Raw genomic sequence first — 25,740 nt, 5'->3', positions numbered from 1 at the left:
AGTCTAGAACATGTTTAAGTATCAACCCTTTCACAAACGGGCAAATGAACACCCCTCTCTTTCCTTTCTTCGTGCATGCATGTCATGTAGTTGCCCCAACCTGACATGAGGGGTTTGCATGTGCAAAGCTTTTTGGCCATCTGGATGCTCGACTAGATCCACCAAAAGGTCTTGGCGCCTTTTTGGCCGCTTGCCCCCTGTTTCCATGCAAGGGGAATGCCCTGTTCGTTTGAGCACCAGCAAAGGGAGGGTGGGTCCACACACCTAGACATGGAAAGTTGCAAGACAAGGGTTGCAGGGTTGCAGAGGGAGGTTGCAGGGCTACATAGGAGGGATGGAAGCCCACTATCGGTTGGCTGCCACTTTGCCCAACTTGGCCTCCTGCACCCAGGTGGCGAAAGGAGTCCAAGCTTTTTTGTTACACCCAAACGAGCTCCGAATGCGCTACATGTCTCATGAACAGCATCGAATGCGTGCGTTTTCACCAGCTCGAACCAACTTTGGCCACTCACAACACACCAAGTCTCACATGCGTGCTCATTGGGAAAAGCCTCTAGCTTGGCAAGCTTGATTAGTACTAATCAAAAATGAAATTAAGTAGAGGGGGGAGGCGTAATCGATTGTTATCACGTAGCTTCATCATCTCGATTCTCGTGTCCAGCTAATTAAGGCCAGCAGATTGATCGAAAACGTTTTGAATTCATTCAAAAGGGAAGAGATTGGAGCTAATTAAGGCGAGCAGGTTGATCGAAATTGTTTTCGATTCATTCATGAAAGATGTTTACGGCACTCAGTAACGGGAGAGATGAATGCGTGACGTTTGTTTCGATCTGCATGCTTGAGGGAAAAGCTATGGAAGGACGGATTTGCATCCGTTGTGCTGCAGAATCTGCTTTGGTTACGATGAGATGAGATGATTAATCGAACGCATTTGCAGCGCCGACGGCCCCGACATATTGATGCATACACGCTGCTGATAGCTCCAAATTCATCATCAAAGGATCAAAGCATGAAACGAAACGGAGAAGGAGATGGAGCAGCAGGATTTGCATGCGTTGGTTGTGCTGTCTGATCAGCTCGCAGAATCCGGTTTTTTGTAACATTGATCCATCAATCCAACGCATTTGCAGCGCCGATCGACGACATACTGATGCATACATGCTGCTGAGAGTTCCAAATTCATCATCAAAGGATCACGGATTCACGGCACGAACGGAGAAGGAGCTGGCGAATATGCCTGGAGCTGGAGCAACAAGGACGGAGGACGAACTAGCTAGCTCACCACGGACCTGCAGCTGTGGCGGGTGGCGATGCAAATCATTTTGATTCCTCTGCACCTCAAAGATCTTCAAGCTTTCATCATCGCGCGTGCATCCATCAGATGATCAGACAGGACAACTACGAGCTGTTGATGGAGACGATGATTTGATGAAGGTGTGTCTCAACCTGTTCGATCTTCTTCTTCTTCTTCTTCTTCTTCTTCTTCTTCTTCTGATCCGCCGGCCTCAACTCGTCCCTTCACCATCTCCCCCTTCCCTGCTTCAAAACTTTTCCATCTCCAGATGATCTCTCGTCGCCTGCAACGGATATTCTCCCTCTCATGTGCTCTGCCTTGCCTGCGTTTTGACGTTCATTGCCTTTGTCGGCACGCGGGATTCAATCATGCGGCCCGAGCTGTCCTTGCAAACGGTAGCCTTCCCGTTGATAGCTAATTTGCAAACGGTAGTCTTCTCGCAGTAGGCCATATCTGTAACATCTGTTCTTCTCCAGCCGATCCGGCTTTCTCTTTGGACGTCCGTTCCATACGAAGTACACTGTCGGCCCACTACATGCGCGCTTGCGAACTTTTTCGTTCTCTACGAAGCTCCTGCAAGGTGGCAATTCCCCGCAAACGCGAGAATCCCGATTTTGGACCGTGCATATGCCAATACGGCTGAGTAGAGGATAGGGGCACTTTAACTCTTTCGTTACGTGTGTAGAACTTCGACTTAGGCGAGCATGCAGCCAGCGCTGCCGATTCTGGACGCGTGAAAATCTACTGCCGTGAGGTTACGAGGAACGAATTTGATTCTGAAATCCTGGTTGCAGAAAAACTCAAGTGATATCCGATGCAATCGCCAATCCCTCCTGCGTAGAGACTTGGGACCTTTTCCGCTATTCAGCTTTCGATTCATAGGGCACTCGTTCCGTTTCATCTGCTTGGATTTCTACAAGAATGTTGCTTGCGCTGTCGAGCCGTCGTAGCTTTATCGGCGTGGAGTTCTGCAATCCCCTTTGATATCCATTTATCCAGAATGGGCAGCGGAAATTTTTTGAATAACGAGCTGTCCAAGAAGACGGCCGTCTTTGGACTTAAACTTTGGGCTGTTATTGCTGTTGGAGTCGGCGTGTTGCTAGTGTTTATCCTGCTCCTCCTGTTGCTATGGCGGTGCGCGAGGAAGAAATCGAAAGAAGACTCGCCGTCTGGCCGACTCATTCCGCTTTCTAAGGAGAGGATCAAGGTGGAGCGTGCGAGAAAGCCAATTCCACTGCGGATCACGGATGCCCCCAGCAGCTCTTCGAGTATTTCGGAAGACAGAACCATGGAGAAGGAGGTTGTGCACGTTAGGCCCGGGCCTACTGTGACGGAGCAGAAATTTGAAGCTGGCAAATCGATCCCCGAAGCTGAGATAGACATCGAAGGGAAAGGTTTGGAAAAGATAAAGGAAACGTCATCCAGAGGAGAAGAGGGCCATGTGGAACTGACTGCTTTTGATCAGCGGGAGGGGGAGAAGAGAGGGCACCAGTACTTGGATAGAGGTTCAAGCACCAGTGACTCTCGTTCTACGGACTCTCCAACTCCACCAACAGTTCCTGATGTCTCTCACCTAGGCTGGGGTCATTGGTACACACTGCGTGAACTCGAGGCTGCAACCGATTTTTTCTCTGACTCCAACGTCCTTGGCGAGGGTGGTTATGGCATTGTGTATCATGGTCAGTTGTCTGATGGCACTCGCATAGCAGTAAAGAACCTCTTGAACAGCAGGTGCATATTGCATTTGGGTAGAGTTCTACCTTACTCTTATTTCTTTCCTTTGTTTGAGATCATGATGAATGTGTTAAGCTCGTTTTGGTGTTGGCAGAGGGCAAGCCGAAAGGGAATTCAAGGTAGAGGTGGAGGCAATAGGGCGTGTAAGACATAAGAACCTTATTCGCCTGCTTGGATACTGCATGGATGGCTCACAGAGGTGACTAAGGCAATTCATTTCCATTATTGCAAACTTGTTGTACGCCCACTCAACTTCGTGTGCAAGAAGAGACCCTTTTCTCCAGGATTTGTGTTCTTTACAGCGGTTAATGAAAGCAATCATTTTTCATAACCACCCAGCAAGTTTGAAATATACTATTTTTACAGGATGCTTGTTTATGAGTACGTTGATAACGGAAATTTGGAGCAGTGGCTTCATGGATCTTTAGGAGAAGCCAAACCATTGTCCTGGGATATACGAATGAAGATTATGCTTGGAACTGCAAAGGGGTAATGCATTTCATGTCATACACTTGCCCCTTTTCTTGCAAGATAAACTTGAAGCTGCCCTGCGTTAGCCCTAAAATCGGTTGAATTGGAAGAAAAAGTTTAGAGAAAGAAAGACAATAAGGAGGTAAAATGGGCACCAGCCTCTAAGGAGTTAATGCCAATTGGCGAAATGATGAACATTAACAAATTGAAGCTACATGTAATGCATCGACAAAGTATAGAATCCTGTTCGGTTTTCAGTCAATGTGAACGTGGTTTGGGACAGTGAATTTACATTTTTTTTGTGAGCGTTTAGGAACGTCGTAGTTCCTCTGTAATGCCAATGTGGTAATGGCAACCTATTGGTCTTGATCTCTCCTCATTCTACACAGCTTCTGTTTGGTTGTATCTGCACAACATGTTTCACCCCTTAACAAGTGGTGGTTGCTTACTGACCAAGTGTAGAGTTTTGGTAATAACATGTAGCTTCATCCACATCATGTTGTTGCTCCCTTCAATGTTTTTGTAGTTGGTGGAAAATGGGCTGAACAATTATTCTGCAGACAGCCCTGTCAGCCATATCCAACTTTACATCCTATCAGCTATATTGTACTAGGATGGAGCTCTGTAGGAGAGCAAAGCCTAGGTTTTGATGTGCTAGGTCAGTTGGTGCAGGGAGAACTTGTTGGGCGGCTTTTAAGGCTTTGTCCTTCAAATTTTGTAAGAACAAGGCATTATTAAGTGTACGGTCTTTATAAGCAGGAGATTGTAGATAAGCATGTAAATGTCATATCGATTAAGTCACACAGCATTAAGGTCCATAAGTCAAACAGTTTTATATTATGTCAAATACGAGTTTCTACTAATGTATCTCCTCGTATTTTTGCTACCGCATATCTTAAAATCTGTCACTCTTTAGCTCTCTTTCTAAGGAGAAGATGTCTTTCTACAAGAGACAGGTCAACCTCATACTGATCTATGAGAGACAGGAATATAAAGAAGAAATCTGCACCAGGCTCCTTAAAAAACACCTAATATGCAAGATGAGTACCAGTTTGCATGAACTTTAGGCAGATATAAAGACATTCAAGTGAATAGAGAAGTTGCAAAACGTTTCCGGTTTGAACACTAAATAATCATGCCTTGCCAGCATATCAAGGAGAAGTACAAAATACAGACTCTGGCACTCAAATACCTGCATAATCTTTGAACAGCGAGCCAAGCAGTTAGGCTCTTACATAAAAGAAGTTTTAGAGTTGCACAGAACAGTTTTGGATAGAGCAGAAACACACTCGCTAGACATTTCCTTGATACAAGCACAGAGAATCAGACTGTTCCTAGGTGTCCAAATAGCCTTGTAATTGTTTCCTGAACTCAAGTCCCGGACTTTAGCAATATCATATCACATCATATCCTCTCTCTCTCTCTCTCTCTCTCTCTCTCTCTCACTCTCATGCACGTACGGATGAAGCTGCATTACAGCTAATTTCACATGTTGTAAACAAAAGTTGAAGTATGCTTTGAGCATGTATGAATGGTAATAATTACACAGAGGTGCACAGTCAGTGGACAAAGACATTAACAGAAACAGCCATAAATTGTTTCAAAAGTAATAAAGAGAGGATCCAGGAGAGCCTTGCAATAGCTTGTACAACATAGCAAAGATCCTTGGAAACCAGCAACATAAAAGGAAAAACAAGCAAGGTATACAAGGCACTGCCAGCAATAAGAATAGGACATTATTGAAAGAAAAAACAAATACAGCAGTAGCAGCTAAAGATTGGAAAGGGGGTGAGCAGCGAGAGAAGAGACGTTAGCGTTTACTGAAGGCCTCTATGAGAGGAATGGGGTAGAAGATGAAAGGAAAAGAAACTCTCTGCTGAAATGGGAGGGTGAAAAAAAAAAGCAATCTAAAAAAAAAAGAAGATTCCCAAAGGCATGGCGAACTAACTAAACAGCCTTCCATACTTCAAAAGAGTAGGACAAGCTGTATGTCACTGTACTGGAACATTAAATGAGTTGATAGGCAGATAACAGTATCACTATCACAGGCAGCTTTCAGACTAGCATTATCAGACAGCACTATATTCTTTTTTAGACTTCAGAAAGCATTTATATGGTACCCATGGAGAAGCTTGTGCGTGAGTAAACTAGTGCAGAATCAGCTAAGAAAAGCCACATTCAGGTTATATAAACGAGTATTGGCTGACTAGCAATGCTAGGTCACAGGTAAGATGAAGGGTCCAGTGTCAAACAAGGATCGCTTCCCTCCTTGGCTTGTGTATTGACAAACTCAAAGAAAACTGAGGCCATATTAGTGTGGAAAATAGATGATGCCTATGCAGTTATCAGAGGTTCAGGTAAGGGGTTGATGAATGTATCAATGTGCCACGTGGACACTTCATGTAGCCCTCATATGTGCATCTATGGACTGCCACATGGGCAGATATGATCTAATACTGGGCCATGGAATGCTACCACAAAGGCAGAATAGGAGCGCAACCACAAGGCCATTAGGTGGAGGGCTTTATCAAGGCTGGTCTGCCCTGGACAAAGTGCCAATGAGGGGCCTGGAATGGCCACTTGGCATATAGAGAGCTTCTCTTTTTCTCATCTGCGCCCCATAGCACCCTCACTTCACCATCATAGTTCGAAGTTCTCCCCCCCACAAGCAGCATATGACTGCTCCTGTGTCTCTGTATGGTGTTTGTGTTTGCTAATTGGTTTCTCTTCGGATTACTTTTATTTTATGATGGACACCTGAATTGCTTTATCCAGGAGTCGGTGCCTCAATTCTATACTGAAGAAGCCCAAACTAGCTATGGATATGACCTGTCTCTAGACACAACAGCAGGGATCTTGCGATATGGATAGTTTCACGCAATTTAGGGGACAACATAATACACTAGTGCAAGGTCTTTTTGGTGGCGTGCTTGTCTCTCTTGTCGGTGTTCGTTGTTCAAGTGTGGAATGGCATGGAGAAAAAGGTGCTAGACACATAACAAATGGCAAATGATTAAAGTTGGCAATAATTGGGATTACGAAGGACTGGTTGTCTTTGCAAGCAGACATGGGATGCCACTGCAGCTGAGCTTTGTTTCTCTTCTTTGCCGTCACTAGATTGGCAAAAAATATTGAAGGTGTAAGCGTGGAGTGGTGCACATCTGGTGTACAAGAAGGGGAGAGATTAGCATATCTAGTGTTCGCTGATTTGACAACCCTTCAAAGGATCTATCGTATTGACCAGCCTTCAAATAAACTAAAGGTCGGTGAATAAATAATAACCAGCAAGTAACATCATTTCAGCCACTTAGAAAATAACTTCAGTAACACAAAGAGAACACAGAACCCACAATGGGGAGCTAGATTGCTCCTACTCAGAAACAAGACATCCGATTGGCCCCAAACCTTGGCGCCCCTTTCGGTATTTCTTTATTCCTTTATTCAGTAGGCAAATTACAGCAAGGCTTGCACCTGTCCAAACACAGCTCAACTGAATCTCAACATTGGCAAGCACAAGCAACCTGCTACTCAGCCAATTCCTGGCCCAAAAAGGCATCCGAATCCAGTGCATAATTCATGGCCAACAGTTCCAAAAATCCCATCAACAACTACAAGGCAGAATCACCCTCTTCTCGGCTGCCCAAGCATCAATCCCTCAGACACACAAGGTTCGCACACAGCCTGGAGCTGTTACTAGCAGCCCATCCAAGCTACACAGCTCTCACAAGCTCTCACAGCTGAAAGAGAAAGAAGGTGACTCTCCATGAAAACTATCTGACAGAGAATTTTGGAAACAACTCTCTGCTGTCCAGAGGTGGCATGCACCACAGACCCAACAACTGGCCTTGGATGAAAACGAATCAATCTGAAGGTTTCTATCAGGCAAGCGAGTCAATCTGGCTATTCCTGGTTGAAGGTAATTCACTTGGCAGCTCCCTGATTGAAGGCGAATCCTGGTAACTGTAGGTGATTTCTTCTGGAGGCTCCCTGGCTTTAGGCGAATCCTTCTGGAGGCTCTCGACAGTAGGCAAATTAGTTTTGGAGGCTCTTGGCAGTTGGCGAATCAGTTCTTGAGGCTCCCAGCAATAGGAAAATTATTTTGGTCTCAGCCCGACCACTCTTGATGCAGAGCGATGCGAAGAGACCCGAAACTGCCCAATAGTGATCCTCATTGAATGGGGAAGATGAATACGAGTATATCTTGGAGGATACAACAAAGCCTTCCTCTGAAATGCATAGGCAGTGATCTTTGTGGAAACTAAGCTTCATTGGGAGCTCATTCGGTTCCAATTAGGTCCAGAATGTGTGTAGCTTCCTTACATATGACTTGATTAACCTTGTGATACCCAAGTGGGAGAAATGGTGCATCAATGCTGTACTGGAAGGGAGGAATTATATCCATGTGGAGCCCTAATCTCTCGAACCACCTGTCTGCACATGCATACCAGCATCTTTGGTCACCCCCAACTGCTATGGCCATGGATGAGGATAACGCTATATGACCCTCTGAAGTGCAGTTTCCATACCCTCTGACACCATAGGTATGTGATGACCTGGAATGCTATAGCTTGGATTGTCTGATGGGGAACCAACAGTTTAGTGCAAATCATTTAGTGCAAATCATCCATGATAGCATAAGGACCTATAGATGCTCTACCTGAGCCCACTCTGCATCTGAGAGATCCGGTCCACAACAAAGGCTGCCATACATCCCGGTTGGTTTGACCAAGGAGCCAAATAGAAGAGCCTTGGTCCGAGAGTCCTAGAAGTGCGAGTAGCACTTCCTCTCTAACCTAGTTAATGAGGCATTTCCTTTGCTCAAATGGGTCTGCATCACCGAGCTCATCGTAAACCCCTAGGTATGTGTAGGATGAAACAATTTCAACGAGTGATCAGTCAAAGGTGAACCACTCTCTATGCATGGCTGCTATGGATGTATTGGAGATCATAACCTTGGTCTTACCAAGATTGACCTTCAAATCATGTGACTCACAAAAAGACTGTAATGCATCTAAATGTCTCTGGAGGCCCTCCGCAGAGGAAGATAAAAGTACCACATCATTTGCCCATTATAAAATCTAAATGAGAGTGCTAGCTAGAGAGCATCTAGCCCTCCTAGTGTTTGCATAAATGTCTCGAGCTCATCTAGGTAGAGGCCAAATAAGGTTGGTGCGAGAGTGCTCATGATCTCATCTGTCCACCCAGCTATGTCCAATCTCTACCTGAAACCCTCTCGTAAAGCGCCATGACAGCCCACATGATCTCTCGGCCATAACCCAACTCTTGCAATCGTGTGATGATGCGGGCTCTCGGTACTGTATCAAAGGCCTTGCGGAAATTCACAAAGAAATAATAGACCCTCTGCTTTCGTGCCCTGGCCTTCTCGATGACACACCTAAGTGTGAGTATGTGGTCCATGGTCCCGTGATCACATCGAACTCTAGCTTGCCACTCTGCTCTGAGTCCCTGCATCTCTACAAATCGACTGACCTTTGATGCGTGGATCTCGAACACGACATATCCAATCATGATGGTCCTGTAGTTCTCCGGGCTCATGGGATCCCCTGCCTTGTGAATGGGGGAGATGGTATCAAGGGTCCATGTGCGTGGAAAGCCAATGCAAATAGCTTCATTCAAGAGCTTCGCTAAGATCAGGGCTAGGATATCAATCCCATATGCAATGAATTTAGTGCACAATCCCTCATGATCTTTTACTTAGCCCTTATGAAGCTTCATCACAGCATTCATAACACCCCTTTTCCTAAAGAGTGTGCAAGAGGTGGGGCAAGGTGTGTGGGAGAGGTCAGAGGCAGGGTGGTGTGGAAAGTCGTGTAGCGTGCATGCATAGGCCTACCAAACCTGTGTGTTTGTGAGGGGTGAAGGGGACCGCCGCTCCAAGAATCTCTGCCAGAATCCTTGGAGTTCTTACTAAGAAAGATGTTTAGTAACTCCTCATTACGATGGACAAAATCATGTTTCTTCTGGCGTACCAGTTGATGATACTCATGCATCGTCTCTAATTTGCTTGGAATGTTATGCTTGGTCTTGAATTTGTGTTGACGATGGAGAGCCTTGCCGTCATCATCGTACCAACTATTACAAGGAACGGCGGTCTAAGGCTGTGGTGGGCGAGTGGAGCGAGTAGTGTAGGAAAAGGCATGAAGGGCAACCTCATGGAGTGAGCGAGTAATCAAAGCTGCATGGTCCTCTAGTAGGGGTATGAAATCGATATATGTGAGAAGTATATAGAGGTGGGCAGAGTATCTAGGTAAAAGACTACAGTCAAAATGTATGTCGTAGTAGGTGGTGTAAGTGATCGATTGTGTAGGTGGTATTGCGAGATGGGAATGGAGATGCAAAAGAAGAGGTACGTATTGCGAGAAGTGGTGGGCGAGTGGAGCGAGTAGTGTAGGAAAAGGCATGAAGGGCAACCTCATGGAGTGAGCGAGTAATCAAAGCTGCATGGTCCTCTAGTAGGGGTATGAAATCGATATATGTGAGAAGTATATAGAGGTGGGCAGAGTATCTAGGTGAAAGACTACAGTCAAAATGTATGTCGTAGTAGGTGGTGTAAGTGATCGATTGTGTAGGTGGTATTGCGAGACGGGAATGGAGATGCAAAAGAAGAGGTACGTATGATCGGCCCCAAGAGGAGGTGGTGCAACCATGAAATTAGTGATACGAGAGGCAAAAGTAGGGCATAGTCGACAACTCTAGAACCCCCCCATGTGGGAAGTAAGTGAAACCACCTGAGGAGGGCCATCTGATGAGACCATTATAGACAATGAGATCATGCACATTGCCCAAATCCAACAATGTGTGTCCATAAGTGGTGGCCGGGGGCCACCTATCAAGTGAGACTCGCATCATACCTACATCGTGCAAGTCAATATCTAGTAAACAGAACATCATCATTTCTGACATCGAGGAGTGGCACTTGTGTACACCTGTCCTCGCGTTGAAGTCCCCAACAAGAAGGACTTCCTTGCAGCTCGATAAATCTACAATGTTTGGATAGAGGGCTGTGTACGGCCACATCTCAGTCTCCTCTCGGACAATGAAGTAGGAAGTCTTGGGTGGAAAGTATCAAACCGCAAAAACAAATCCTGGATGTTTGTACGTTGGATCTGGAACCAGAGAAATCTAGAGTCCTCTCTATTGAGATCGCCCCAAAGAGAGACGACGTGTAGAGTACTGCTGCTCCTTCTGAGTTTCATACCCCACCTGTGTCCCTCGTCTTTTCTCAAGCAGTCTCCCATGTATATCCAATCCGCTGACCACTGGTAATGGGTGCTCTGGACTTTGCTGCATCTCTGTGTAATAAGACTATGTCACGGCATGTATAAGACTCTAAGAAACTCCCTGGTTCTGACCATAAGGTACCATTACAGCTCCAAATGGCACAGGATAGGGTCTCGGTGTCCTGAGTCCCATAGACACCGCATCCCTACGTGGGAGGGGGGAGCTAATGTGATCTTCTAATATGCTTCATCCAAATTCTCCACATGCCTGTCTGCCTCAAAGATTTTATCCTTCGTATGCAAAATGTGTGGGACTTTCCTTCCTCCTTCCACGATTTCAAATGGAGCCTTACCTATGGAAGTATGCATTGTATTATTATAAACAAATTCTACCAATGGCAAATATTGTTCCCATTTTGCTTTATGATCTGAGACAACATTTGTAAAGATCAAGGATAGTGGAATTTGCTTCTTTAGATTGTCCTTCTGTCTGTGTATGCATTGTATTATTATAAACAAATTCTACCAATGGCAAATATTGTTCCCATTTTGCTTTATGATCTGAGACAACATTTTAAAAGATCAAGGATAGTGGAATGATTGTCCATCTGTCTGTGGATGAAAAGAAGATGAGAATTTCAGCGTAGTGTCCATATTTTCAAAGAGTCCTCTCTAGAATAGACTTGTCATGCGTGGATCTCTATCACTAACGATAGACCGGGGCATTCCATGGTATTTGAATATGCTCGTCCATCTGTCTATGGATGAAAAGAAGATGAGAATTTCAGCGTAGTGTCCATATTTTCCAAGAGTCCTCTCTAGAATAGACTCGTCATGTGTGGATCTGTGTGACTAATGATAGACCGGGGCATTCCATGGTATATGGATATACTCTGCATGAACAAACTTTGCCTTTGATCTACTGTAATTTTCTTCCTCACCCGGATGAAATGGGCCTGCTTACTAAATCTGCAAATTTAAGTCCATATACCATCATTGTCCTGTCGATGTTAAGGGAAGATCAAAAATAAAATCCATGGCGATGCTCTAGGCAACGGCTGTAGCAGTCCCGGTGTCTTTTGCCGGTCATACTTGACCTTCTGGCAAATGCTGAGTCAAAACATAAGCCTCAAAATCCGTCTCAAAGCTGGCCGATAAAAGAAATGCTTGATTGCTTTCACTGTGGCATCAATACCTATGTGCCTTGCATATGGTGGAGCATGATTTTCTGTAATAACCTTTGCTTTGTGACACAAAGGCGACCCTGAGAGTATATTTCTCATGCCTCTGTCCATCAGGTAGCTGGTCATAGGTCCGTCCATAATCCTCATTATCTGCATATTGTTCCTTCATGCCATCCAGCTCATTATGATATGCAATAGTGATAGCTGAAAGCTGAGGTTTCTTTGGCACTGCATCAGGCATCGGTCTCCTCGATAATGCATCAGCAACAACATTCTTATTGCTTGGCGACCATGCATCATAAGAAAACCATCCCTGAGAGTATATTGCTCATGCCTCCATCCTTCAGATAGCTGGTCATAAATCTGTCCAAAATCCTCATCCTCTGCATATTGTTCCTTCGTGGTACCCCGCTCATTATGATATGCAATAGTAACAGCTGAAACCTGAGGTGACACCGCATCAAGCATCGGTCTCCTTGATAATGCATCAGCAACAACATTCTTATCGCCTGGCACATGCACTATCTGAAAATGGGACATAGACAAGAAATTTTCCCAACGCATATGTTTCTCTGATAAATTTCACTGAGTGAGAAAGTATCTCAAAGAGGAATGATCTGTCCAAGCATGAACTACAGCAGCATCTCTTTCTCATAAATCTGGAAATTCATTTCAGGATGCTGTAGCACTCTACTTTCATAAGCAACCACTCGTCCATCCTGCATAAGAACTCCCCCAATGTTGTTCCCACAAGCATCACAGTGGACAGCAAAAGGCTTTTGACAATCTGGCAAGGTCAACACAGGATTGTAACAAAACCTTTTCTTCAACTCTTCAAAAGCTGCAATTTCTTTTTCAACCCCCCTGAATGACCTTCTCTTTTTTTGCAGTGCATGCAGATGTGAAGCAATCTCAGAAAAATAGCGGATGAACCGCCTATAGTACGAGCATAACACCAAAAAGATTAGGGCTTCATGCACATTTTTCAACGATGGCCAAGATCAGATTGCCTCAACCTTAGCAGGGTCCATGCGCACTCCACCCTTAGACATGATGTGCCCCAAACAGTTAATCTCAAGCATATGATACATCACAACCATCCAGAGGCATGATATCTGCATAGCTCTTAACATGTAACCAATGCTTTTCAATGATGGGAGTGACTGGTACACTATGCCCTGGACAAGCCGAGCTTGTTTTGCTCAATGGCCCCATTTCGCCTAAATGGATTCCAATTTTACCTGTCAACTTTGGGGAAATAAAATTCGCTTGAGCCCATGGGTCAAAGAAAATCAAAGACATCTGATCACACACTTTATCCCATGCTCGGCATAGCTCTGTGGCATCTTTATTTGCTTGTTCACTAATCACATCAAGCATCAATCCAACCATGGGTTTGGACTTCTTGCCCCTCTGCTCACCCCTATCATCTGTAGGCTCTTTTCTCTTACGATTTGGGAATTTTCTGGCTTGATGACATTCTTCTTTGCAATGAAAGCATTTATGAGCTTCCATCAAGGCTTTCTTTTCTTCAACGGACAACCGTTTAAAACTTGGTTTATTATGCCTCTGACCTGCAACAAAAACAGCCTTGGAAGGCTTGCTAATTTTTTCTTTCTTTCAAAATTCATCCTTCTTACTGCCTTTGAAGCCACTAGTCCTACCCTTGGGAGCTTTTACAGGGACGGGTATTTCTTTATAGGTTATTGCCTTGTGGGATGCACTTGAGGAGACCCTTGTCTTTGATGTTCAGTCGGGAGGCAGACTTCTTAGATCTTCATATGATATTCTTTTGGAGGTTGCCTTCTAGCCTGTTAGGATTGTAGGTTGCATGGAGTGGGGCAAGGAATCTTAGTTGTAACTTGGGTCTTGGAGACTATGGTTATATGGTGGCTCCCCCCTTAGGTTCTTACAGTGGGACCCAAGGGAGTGGGAGTGGATTGATGAAGGGCACCGAGAGAAGAGCATCCCCTTATTTCGTTACCCAGTTAGAAATGCCAAGAGATATTAGCTTAGTAGTAGAGGTTGGAGGCCCTCCAGAGCTCCTCATTGGGATAGTTTTCGGATTTCTGTAGAGATGCATAAAAACTTTTGGAGGTGGCTCTGGAAATCCCTCAGGAATAGAAAGATCACTCTCTTCGTTTGGCTTTCTGATCAGATGACACTTAGTAGAGTTATTCCCTTTGGATGATGTAACAACCCTTCCTTCTACACTAGTTCATGCTTCGGTGGATTCCTCCGGGAGATTCTGGCTAGCATCTCAGCATGGGATATTTGGAGAGCTAGATGCACAGAGACTATAGAGTATTCCCAGGTACACCCCTCTCATACTTTGGACATCATGCCATGCATGAGACTTTGGCCTATATTTGGACAAACAGTATACATACATTTAAGGCCACTTGGATGAGCATACAGGGATCCTGCATAGCTGTCTCTACTAGGAGAGTTGTGTTCCTTAGGAATTGGAGAGGCTCCCCATTCTTCTCGGAGTCTTCTACAGGGTTGCAGTGGGATTTTCAGCCTCAGCCTTGGATTTTTCTATCTCATTTTGAGGAGTCGTCCTTTTGGCATTTTATGCATGTTGTATTTCTGCTTTGAGCTTGTTCTCGCGGAATTTATTAATACTTAATAGAAGTCTTTTCTAATAGTCATGTGCCACTATCTGAGCAAGTTGAAAAGTACTGTTGTGGGCTGCCAAAAGAAATCCAGGATTATTGCACTAAAAATAAGGTGACTAATATGTCACAGATGATTGAGAATGCCAACACAACACATGTTCTTTTGTACCAGGTGGACTCTGTGATAGGCATGTCATCTGTATCTATCCACTTTGCTGGTATGGCTGCATCTATCTGCTGCATCCTGACTGTACTTCCTCTGAGGTGGCCAACTAATAAGAGTCTATGATCCTCTGGAAGCTTCCTAATAGCCTTCTAGGCATCTACTGTGGAAACAAGTCCCCTCTCCCATCTAGACCACTGCATATAATGTGACACTCCTAGTGATCTATCATGCTCATTCAAAATAGAGTCATTCCACATGACTGGCTACCTGTCTATTTCTTCGCGAGAGCAGGGTGGAGCTCTCCGAAAAGTTCCTCTAAAGCTGCCCCAAGCTTTCAGAATGGCAGCCATGAGAGGGGAGGAGGGAGATCTAAGATGGGCTGAACTAAAAATCCATCTTGAGCTGTCCATCCAATATCCCCCGTGAGAAGGTGTACAAGACTGAATGCTATTCAAGAAAAAATATTTCCAAGGCTCCTATCTAGGCATCAACCCTCTCACTACAAACTTGCAGAGCAAGGCCATACACTGCAAGTTCAGATCAATAATATTGAGGCCTCCTTCCCCTGTGTGGAGAATGAGGGTCTCCCAAGCCATCCTGGCTACCACTGGCACTTTACCCACTCCAAAGGAAGTTCCTAATAGGTCTCATAAGCTAAGATCTACGTCGTCTAGATCTGCACCAACATGAGCAAACGAACCAAGTAGTAGAAGTAATACCTAGTTCACAACCACTACTCTGGATGCAAGGTCAAGTCTAGCAAAACTCCAAAAAATGAGTTTCCTCCTTATGCTCTCCAACACGGGAGCAAACTGCTGTGCTAGAGAGATTCCCATCCCAACCTGGCATCCTAGGTACCTGATGCAAACATCCCTATGAATCTAGGTGAATCCTATGTCAATCCCCCAGTCTGGAGTGTCCTCTTCACAATTCCAAAAGCCATTGGATTTGTTCCAATTAATATGAGCCCTTGCTGTAGTGCAAAACAAATCCAAGGTTGTCCAAAACGAGATGAGTGTCTGTGGTGTGGCATCCAAAAAAACAGATGTATCATCTGCCAACTCACTATCCAATAGCTCATCCTCCTGCCTCAACAGAAGACTCAGCCCTATAATATCAGCTTGAGCTCTAAGGTAATAGCTCATAGCTTCAGCCACAAATAAAAAGAGAGGGGGCTAAAGGGCGTCCATGACGGACCGATCTGGTAATCTGAAACCTGTCTCCCTTGACTCCACCAATGAGAGCCTGGCTATGGGCTGATCTATAGAGAGTTGACACCCCTCTGATCCATGCATCTGTGAATCCAAAGCGAGCAAGGGTACCCTCTAGAAAGCCCCAGTCTACTCTGTCATAGGTTTCTCAAAGTCTAGGAATAGAATGGCAAGCCTATGGCCATTATGCATGGCCCAGTCAGAAGCCTCCCAAAATGAGAAGATGCTCCTGCCATGCACAATTCCCATCTACATATCATGTATAAGATCTGGAAGAAAGGGCTGCAGATGTAGGCTTATTGCTTTTGCTAAGATTTTGTTCAAAGTACCCAATAAAGTGATCGGTCTCCACTGAGACACTAAATTCCTGCATACCCCTTTTGGGATAAGATGAATGAGGCCCTCCGTAAGTGAGTCTGGCATCTCACCCAAGTCCCAAACGCCCTGCAAGGTTGAGGTAATCTGATCCCAAAATGAAATAAAGAATGAGGGTGTAAGCCCATCTGAGCTAAGGGCACTTGCCCTTGTGAAGAGCAGAGAGAGCAGTCGTGAACTCTATGTTGGTGAATGGTGCATCAAGTGAGACTATTATATCTCTAGTCACCAACATAGGTAAGTGCTACCAAATAACAACTCAAGAATCATCTCTGACCTGTGTGTTAGGAGATTCTATAAGAAGGGAGGCATGGAAATCTGGGGCTACGTGCTACAAGACAACATCTAGATGTGTCTGTAAAACTCCGTCTACGTCAACAAGCTATGAAACGCTCTCCTTACTATGTCTGGGGCCAAGAGTAGAGAAGAACTGCTTGTTGATCCTACCTCTTGTTTGAGTCCAAAATGACTCTCTGGCATGAAAGGCATACTCTGCTGTTAATCTAACATTGATTGTTGCTGCAGCAAGGCGCTCGTGAACCCAAGCATCTGTAGGCCTCTTCTGCTCTTCCCTCTGAAGAGCAGCCAACCACTGGCGGATACCTATCTCTTGCTTGAGGATCTCACCTTTCTTGATACGAGCAACTGAATGATAAAAGTCACTAATATCTTATAGGCCTGCAGCTATATCTGATGGGAAAAGATGCCCATCGTGCATGTGAGATACACAAGTCTGCAACACTGCTTCTATGAGAGCCTCCTCTGCGTAGAAGGCATCTGGAATCTTGATACTGGTAGACCGACTCCTCACATGAGGATCTAAAACAAACAGAACAACTGTAAAGTGATCTGAAGTGGACACCCCAAGTGTAATGCATATTGTCCCACCTCTGTCAGAGCCCAATCATCGACATAAAATCTGTCAATCCTCTGCATAGAAGGCATCTGGAATCTTGATACTGGTAGAATGACTCCTCACATGAGGATCTAAAACAAACAAAACAACTATAAAGTGATCTGAAGTGGACACCCCAGGTGTAATGCATATTGTCCCACCTCCGTTAGAGCCCAATCATCCACATAAAATCTGTCAATCCATGCATGGAATCTGGATAGGCATCTGCAATCTCCTGTTCGACCAAGAAAATAGGAGTGACTGTGGTTGAGTGTGGAAAGCAGCATCATGCCATGCATCTCTGCCACTGTACCGAAAAAGGAAGGCATCCTAGGCTTCTCTCTCTAGGGTTGTATACCACCTTCCCTACCTCCTCTTTTGTATGTGGGCATTTCAACCATGTTGAAATCATCCCCAGTGATCCAAGACTCTACAATGCATGACCAAGAAAGCAGCTCCTTCCATAGAAGGACATAGTCCCCTCTTGAATTGGGGGCATAAAGGTTTAAGAAACCAAACTTACGCCCACCAATCAAAAGAATGGTCCATTGAGCTCTAGAGAAAACTATGATCCCATGTCCAATCACCAAGGGTAGCACCAAAGAAGAAACAGAAATGCAAGTACCTCCCTTGGTGTCCAAGGCAGGTGACCAAAAAGTATGCCTTGAGAGAAGCTTACCCGACTTGGCACAATCCTTGACATCCAGTTTGTGTTCCTAAATCATGAGAATATCTTTGTGTTCCTAAATCATGAGAATATCAATGGGGACCCTAGTAACACCTAGATGAAGTTCGTTAAGAATCAGCTGCCTACGGCGGCAGTGAGGTACACCTCCGAGACCTTGAACGTTCCAACTGGCAATCCTCATCGGCGAGAGGAAGAGGCCGGATGAAAAACCCTACCTGACCTTGTAGCGGAGATATCTCTCTCCTAGGAAAAATTCCTCTTATCAAGAGGAGGGAAGTCAATTGGGGAAAGCAATCCCACACCTGTAGAAGGGGAAGCTCTATCCATGGTGATCTGAACAAGGTGCTTCCTAAGGGTAGAGGGTACAAACTCCTTCTCTAACTCAAACTCTGACATGTCTACTAGAACTACAAAAGAATTCATGAATGATGCTCCTGGCGTAGGTGTGCGGAGGATCCCTACGGATGAAGGAGTAGAAGCGATAATCCCCTTGCCTCTGTCAAGAGGTGAGGAAGTAGGAGCAAGGGAGAAAGGGGGTTGTTGCTGCTGATGGAGCTCAGCCAAAAAAGTAGCATTAGCCTGGAGTAAGGCACGGGTTTCAGGCTTGCTTCATCTCCTTCACATGAACATCTGAAGGGACAGGAGCAACCTCATTAGCATAAGGAACTAAAACATGAATATCTCCTACCTGTAAGGGAGGGTCCATGGAGCCATCAATAGCCCCCTGAGGTGGAATTAGCTCAACAACTCTGATTGGCACCCAACGGGGGATGATTGGAACAGGACGTGTTGAAGGTCCTGTTCGCATTGTAAACGAAGGTCCAAGACGAGAGGCTGTAGCTGATGGTCTTGGGCAAGAGGTGGAAGGTCCAACAACGCGAGAAGTGGTAGGATGTGCGGTATATCGTGAGGTAGGTCTAGCTGAGGTGGTGCTATGAGGTGCTACACCCATGGATCTTTTATGCCTTTTCTTTTTTCTCTTCCTTGAGCAATCTCTAGCAAAGTACCTAGGGGTCCTGCAGATCCTACACTGATCATGTTTTCTAGTGATCTCGACTCTCTGCCTAAAGAATGAGCCATCTAGATGCTGGAGCATGATGTGGTCATTCGGAATGCTAGGGTCAGAGACAATGACCCTAACACGTGGTACCGCATCCGACCTGATTATCTTTGCATCCGAAGAAGGCATCCCAAGAAGAGGGGGGATCTCGGTGACCATCCCGAAAGCGGCTCCAATGGAAGATAAGAGTCGATGGTACACCTGAGGGAGGTTGGGGAATTTGAGGAAGAGTGAAAATGTCCAGCCATCCTCCTCCACAAGGTTAAAACCCAATGAGAAAGGTGTCAAGAAAATCCTCTTGGAGCTCAGTGTCACAGGACTGGCCTAAAGCACTATACCTGTTGCATCTGGGGAATTAAAAACAACCTGAAAGAAACCTCGACCAAGCAGACGAACATCTGTCAGGTGCCCTACAAGGTCTCTAGGTAAAGCAGTGAGCATCCAATCCTTGGCTTGTAACTTGGAAGGGTGGGACCCATGGATGTGAGCAAAGAGCGATGTTGAGCTCTCTTGCTCCGTATCTTTTCTGAGCTGCCGCAACTTGATTCTTTTGAGAATGTGATGGTTTTGAGAAAGCGGCTCCAATGGAAGATAAGAGTTGACGGTACACCTGAGGGAGGTCAGGGAATCTGAGGAAGAGTGAAAACGTCCAGCCACCCTCCTCCACAGGGTTAAAACCCAACGAGAAAGGTGTAAATCCTCTTGGAGCTCACTGTCAAAGGACTGGCCTAAAGCACTATACCTACTACATCTGGGGAATCAAAAACAACCTGAAAGAAACCTCGACCAAGTAGATTAACATGTGTGAGGTGCCCTACGAGGTCTCCATGTAAAGCGGCGAGCATCTAGTCCTTGGCCTGTAACTAGGAAGGGTGGGACCCATGGATGTGAGCAAAGAGTGATGTTGAGCTCTCTTGCTTTGTATCTTTTCTGAGCTGCGGCAACTTGTCTTTTGAGAATGTGATGGTTTTCGTCGCGGCCGGTGGAAGTGGGCGAGGATTGGCTGAAGCCAGAGCCATCATCAATCGGGGTGGGAAGGCTGACTCGAACACTGTTGATCTCCGTCCGACTATAGAAGCTGTTAGGATAGAGAAGAGGGTGAAGGCAGAGGGTGAGACTATAAGAGGCTAGGAAAAAAGAGGGGGGGGGGGGGGGGGGGAGGGGGAGGCCTGAAAGGAGAAGGGTTGAGGGAGGAGGGGAGGAGTGAGGCAGAGGGCTGAAGGGGGGGCGGGGGAAGGGGGTGGGGGTGGAGGGTAGGGGCTGAGGGCGCGGGGGAAGGGGGAAGGGGGAAGGGGTAGAAGGTGGGGGAGGGGGCTGAGGGTGCGGGGGTAGTTTTGAAATTTCAGGTTGGATACTTAGTATTTTTTGGGACTTTCGATTTTGGCTTCCTATTCATGGTGGGATTGTAGTTAATTTGTGGAAATCCAAATTGAGGCGGACTCCATGTGCCCTCATTGTCACTCTGCGGTGGAATCAGTTCAGCATTGCTTATGGGACCGCAAATAGGCGAGGACCATTTGGAAGGGGATTGCCAGGATTTTCAGCACCCCTTCCCATAATTTCTCATTGTACTCTTCGAGGCTATAGCAATTTTTTACGTCCAGTTTATGCCAGGCTGTCATGATATCTACCTCAAAAGTGGAAATTAGCCACTCAGCTAAAAACACTTGTTTTGAAGTCAACCCAAGTGAGTGGTTCCTTGCCTTGCAAAAGCAAATTGTGTTGGAATTAGAGCATGAATTGTGATAGATGCGTAATATGCAATATCATGCAAGAGACAACAATACGAGGTATGAAATCAGTCCAAAGATAACTATATTGCGGAGAAAGTCTAGAAGCTGCCACTCATCCCTATCAGGCTTGTGGTGGTGGTGATACACAAAGATGTAGAGTCACAAAGACTCTAAGAGAAGCCACATAAAATGATGACCAAACTGCATAGGATGATCAACTAACTATAAACCGACTTGCACAGAGCAAGAGGAGATGAGCCCACGACCTCTACAGTGTACACTCGAACCAGAAAGAGAGGCGACGCATGCCTTGCAGCTATATGTGATGATTGGCACACAGTCAAAAGCTTTGAGACCGACCACCAAGCTCTAGCATAGTCCACCAATCAAGAAGCCATCCACACGATTCTCATGAGGCGCCAGAGGTCGCATGGCTGTGTTAGAAACTCGTAGGAAAAGAGAAGATGCCTGTGAAACTGCTCTACCAATGCATGGGTGCCAAGTGGCATAGCTAGTAGCATGCTTCCCACACAAGCTTATTCAACCTATTTCCCAACAACCCTCCGCAAGCTAAGTGGGAGAGCTACGGTAAAACAAAACAAACCAAAACATCTAATCCAAAAGTGTTGCACTGACTCTGACTTTTAGAAACCATAATCGTCGTCCACATCGATCACCGGTGGAGTATCAAATTGCACTAGTCTTGCATACTGATTTTCTTGTTCTCCATCGGCCAAACAAGCTTTTGAACTACTAGCTTCTTTGTTTTTGAGGTTGTATGCTTTCTTATAACAGTTCTTCTCCTTGTGCCCTTCACATCTGCAATAGCTGCACTCTGCCATGACCTCGTTTCCATTATCTCAGACCTTTCTCTTACCTTTATCTTTAGCAAGATATGCAAGTTCTCCTTTGGTAGAAGTATTCATCTCTCTTCACTCTGAAGTATCGCGACTAAATCATGAAACGTTAGTGTATCAGAATTTAACCTTAAAGTTTCTACAATTTCTAAGTACCTTGGAGGAAGGCTCGTGATGAGTGAGTAAGATTTGGCATCGTCATCATCAACCCAAGTTCCAACAGCATTGAGCTGTTTCACAATCGACTACATCTTGTTGAGAGGTACTGCTAAGGAATCTCCATCACCTCTTTGGAGCCCCAACAATTCCTGCTTGAGCATGACCTTCGAATTTCTCACCCTTGGCCCAAATAGTGTCTCTAGCATACTCGAATTTTGTGCTGCAGTTTTTGAGATGTCCGCATGATGAAAGAACTCTACCCCCAATGCCTTGCCTAGTAAACCTAGGGCCTTCTCATTCTTTAGATCCCAAACCTGCATCTTCTCAAGACCTTGATTATTGGCGGGCTTCTTCTCTCAGATCCAAAGACTACACCCCACAAGCCTTTTCCCATAAAAAGCAAGCACACAAAGAGTTGCCAGGAGGGGAAGTTCTTGCCATCAAACTTGACTATGGAGGTATCGGGTAGACCAGACTTGGAATTCTTGGAAAGAGCATCTATGGCTTGGATTAACTAGAGAAGAAACTGACCACACATAACTACAAGGGCAGAACTTTGCTTCTCTATCTGGAACTGTATGATCTTTTGAATTCTTTAGGCACTTTCACAAGTTCAAATCCTATGAATAGTTGCATGCAACGTACGACCTCGTGTCCTCAAGAGCATCGACCCACTTTGATACCACTTGTTGGAATTGGAGCATGAATTGTGACAGATGTGTAATATGCAATATCATGCAAGAGACAACAATACGAGATTGGCAAAGAAAGTCTAGAAGCCACCACTCATCCCTACCGGGCTTGTTGTGGTGGTGATACACATAGATTTTTAGTCACAAAGACTCTAAGAGAAGCCACATAAAATGATGACAAAATTGCATATGATAATGAGCCCATGACCTCTGCACTCGAACCAGCAAGAGAGGCGATACAGGCCTTGCAGCTACGCGTGATGATTGACACACAGTCGTATGTATAGTTGTAGAGAACATAGCACAAAGCTACACCAGCTATATAGAAGCTCCAAGACCGACCACCAGGCTCCAACATAGTCCACCAATCAGGAAGCCATCCACACGACTCTCATGAGGCACCAGAAGTCGTACGGCTCTGCTGGAAACTCGGAGGAAGAAGAGAAGATGCCTCTGGAACCGCGTTTTTGAAGAAAGCCACGCTTGCCTACCAATGAATGGATGCCAAGTGGCATAGCTACAAGCATGCTTCCCACACAAGCTTTTTAACCTATTTCCTAACAAATTGATCCACCACCATAATACATTTTCCTTCAAAAAAGTGGTTGCCCTCCTAATTTTGGAAGCCTCAGTAAAGTTTCCACCTAAATAGGCTGCATCAAACTGTTGGATAAATGTTAAAGCCTTAACCTATCATGAGCACCATTAAAGGTCTCAAATTTCATTCTTCTTTGAAGTCTTTAAGCTTCCTCTTGGGAATCTAATTATCATATATTGGTGGCTGTAAAAATGGAGGCTACACAAAATTTCCCTCATTTTGAGCACTACTCACCACAGGGTTTACCATTCTAGGTACCCTTCCCTGCATTCCAGGCATACCAGTAGAGTCTCCCATATTACCATGCATCCCAGTTTGCATTCCTGGCTGCATACCGGTTTTTCCATACATCATATTAGGCATTCTAGCTCGCATTCCCCCAAACATTTGTCCCTGAAAGCCTTGCATACTAGGCTGAAAACTAGCAGGATAGTTCTTAGGCATTCTAACACCTTGCATAGGCTGTCCAACCATAGCCTGGAACACTGAACCTTCTTCAAAATATCCTGGATGCATAGAAGATTGAGGAAAAGCTTGCTGCCCCTGATTCATAAACTTCAAATTATTCCTTGACCGTTCAAACCAGTGTGGCACGGGAACCTCCTGTGCATGATGCATAACTGATTGCGTATCACCACGCTGCTGCCCGTGAGTTTTCCTCTTTTTATTCTTAGGCTTCAAAGGAGCACTAAGGAACTCCGCAAGCCATGCATCTTGAGTGAGCTGAGCTAAAGTTCCCACAACACTTACCCAACTATGCTTTAAACATGGCATCTCATCCGCCTTGTCTCCAGCCTCCTTTTCCACACTAGGCCAGGATTTCTCTTCCTGAGAAGATTGCGACTCCTCCTCCCAATTACTTTCCATGATTCTCTTGGCTGCAAACAACTTCCAGCAAATAGTACTTGCCCTAGCAACAACCACAGGCTCACCTCTTGAGGAAGATGGTGATATCCCTGCAATGGAACCATTGAAACCAGCCTTTCACCTCTTGAGGAAGATGGTGATATCCCTGCAATGGAACCATTGAAACCAGCCTTTAGATAAACTAAAGGGTGGTGAATAAATAATAACCAGCAAGTAACATTATTTCAGCCACTTAGAAAATAATTTCAGCAACACACAACGGGGAGCTAGATTGCTCTTGCTTAGAAACCAAACACCCGATTCCTCGTATGCATATAACCCAATTATTTGCAGCCCTGGTTTCTTGCTCGTTTACCTCCTCGTAGACAACACACACACACACAAACACACACACAGAGAGAGAGAAAGAGATTTAAATGTATGTTTTCATCGTTGTAGGCTGGCCTATTTGCACGAGGGCTTGGAGCCAAAGGTTGTCCATCGTGATGTGAAGTCCAGTAACATCCTAATTGACAGACAATGGAATCCAAAGGTTTCCGACTTCGGGCTTGCAAAGCTATTAGGGGCAGGAAGCAGCCACGTTGCTACAAGGGTTATGGGAACTTTTGGGTAAATTGGCTAGCTGCCTTAATGCTGCTTTCAATGTTTCTTGTTATTGGTGGAAGGAATAAGCTTCACTATTCTTTTGCAGATATGTAGCTCCAGAATATGCAAGCACTGGCCTGCTCAATGAGAAAAGTGATGTGTTTAGTTATGGAGTCCTTCTTATGGAATTGATCTCAGGGAGAGATCCCGTCGATTTCAGCAGGCCAGCTGGAGAGGTACAAGTTGAATGCTGTAGACTGTCAGTTACTCTGTTTCCAGAGTTTCTGGCCAAATCAATCCCTGAAGTGGCTTTGTTGCAGGTGAATTTGGTGGACTGGGTGAAGACGATGGTAGGGAATCGGCGCTCAGAGGAAGTTCCAGATCCAAGGTTGGAGGTGAAGCCATCACCACGAGCTCTGAAGCGAGCAATGCTAGTGGCTTTGAAGTGTGTGGATCCTGATGCTCAAAAGAGGCCTAAGATGGGCCAAGTGGTGCATATGCTGGAAGCAGATGAAAATCCTTTCCGTGAGGTGAGAAGATTGCATTTGTCCTTTCACCATCTTATGTACTCTCCAAGACAAAGCTTAACCTTTTGCATGATTGTCAATCTTCACATCAAACACGTAGGAACTTTGTAGCAGGGTCTCTTTGGCTTGCAAAGTCAATTTTGATATTGTAACTTTATTTTCATGAATAAGTGAATCACTTCAAAAAGATGACACATTGTTGTTTAACTTGAAAAGGAACGGAAGAGTTCTCGGGAGTCCCTCCGACCAAAAACCAGTCCTCTTCATTTGCAAACAATATTGCAAAGTCAAGGCATTCCTATGGACAGCCCTGCGTACATGGCATCTCTGAGGGATACACCTGCACAGACATCATTTAGCAAAGATGCTCCATGGAGGTCAGCCCCTGATGACAGTGATCCAGAGATTGAACCCTCCAGCACTCTCAATCCCAGAACAAGGCCAAGGAGGTAGGATGGTTAGCAGCTATTTGTAGTGGGGAATATATTACATGGTATACCAATTTTATATTGGGAGGCACCTTGCAGAAGAGGATGTTTGGATCTCTTTTCAAAGAATTCCAGAGGGGAGTAAGGCATCTTATCAGCCTCACCTGATTCAAAGGGTCGTGTGAATATACAGAAGATTTATTTGTTATATCCAGCAGTCCGAATTGAGGACTGTACAAGAGTGTGTTTGGGAGGCCATTCTTTCATCCTTATTCAGTGCATTTGTAAATGCTTGTTATATGTCAGAAGCATAGCTCCTTCAGTTCTCAATGAATATATAAGGTGCTTGTGGTT

General features: G+C 45.2%; 1 pseudogene across 1 annotated transcript; it reads left to right on the top strand.

The window, feature by feature from the left end:
• Positions 1-1,546: 1,546 nt before the first annotated feature.
• Positions 1,547-25,420, top strand: LOC147891568 (putative serine/threonine-protein kinase At1g01540; annotated as a pseudogene). The gene is made up of 8 exons (XR_015542464.1): positions 1,547-1,689; positions 2,089-3,025; positions 3,123-3,227; positions 3,395-3,517; positions 24,285-24,455; positions 24,538-24,667; positions 24,752-24,961; positions 25,175-25,420. The product of XR_015542464.1 is annotated as a putative serine/threonine-protein kinase At1g01540 (transcript).
• Positions 25,421-25,740: the final 320 nt, after the last annotated feature.

This window comes from Dipteris shenzhenensis, chromosome 17, assembly GCF_047967505.1.
Source record: "Dipteris shenzhenensis isolate YYH24624 ecotype China chromosome 17, Dip_SZ_1.0, whole genome shotgun sequence".
Lineage (NCBI taxonomy): Eukaryota > Viridiplantae > Streptophyta > Polypodiopsida > Gleicheniales > Dipteridaceae > Dipteris > Dipteris shenzhenensis.
Note: the sequence above shows the minus strand (reverse complement) of the source record. Positions and strands in the feature narration are given on the sequence as shown.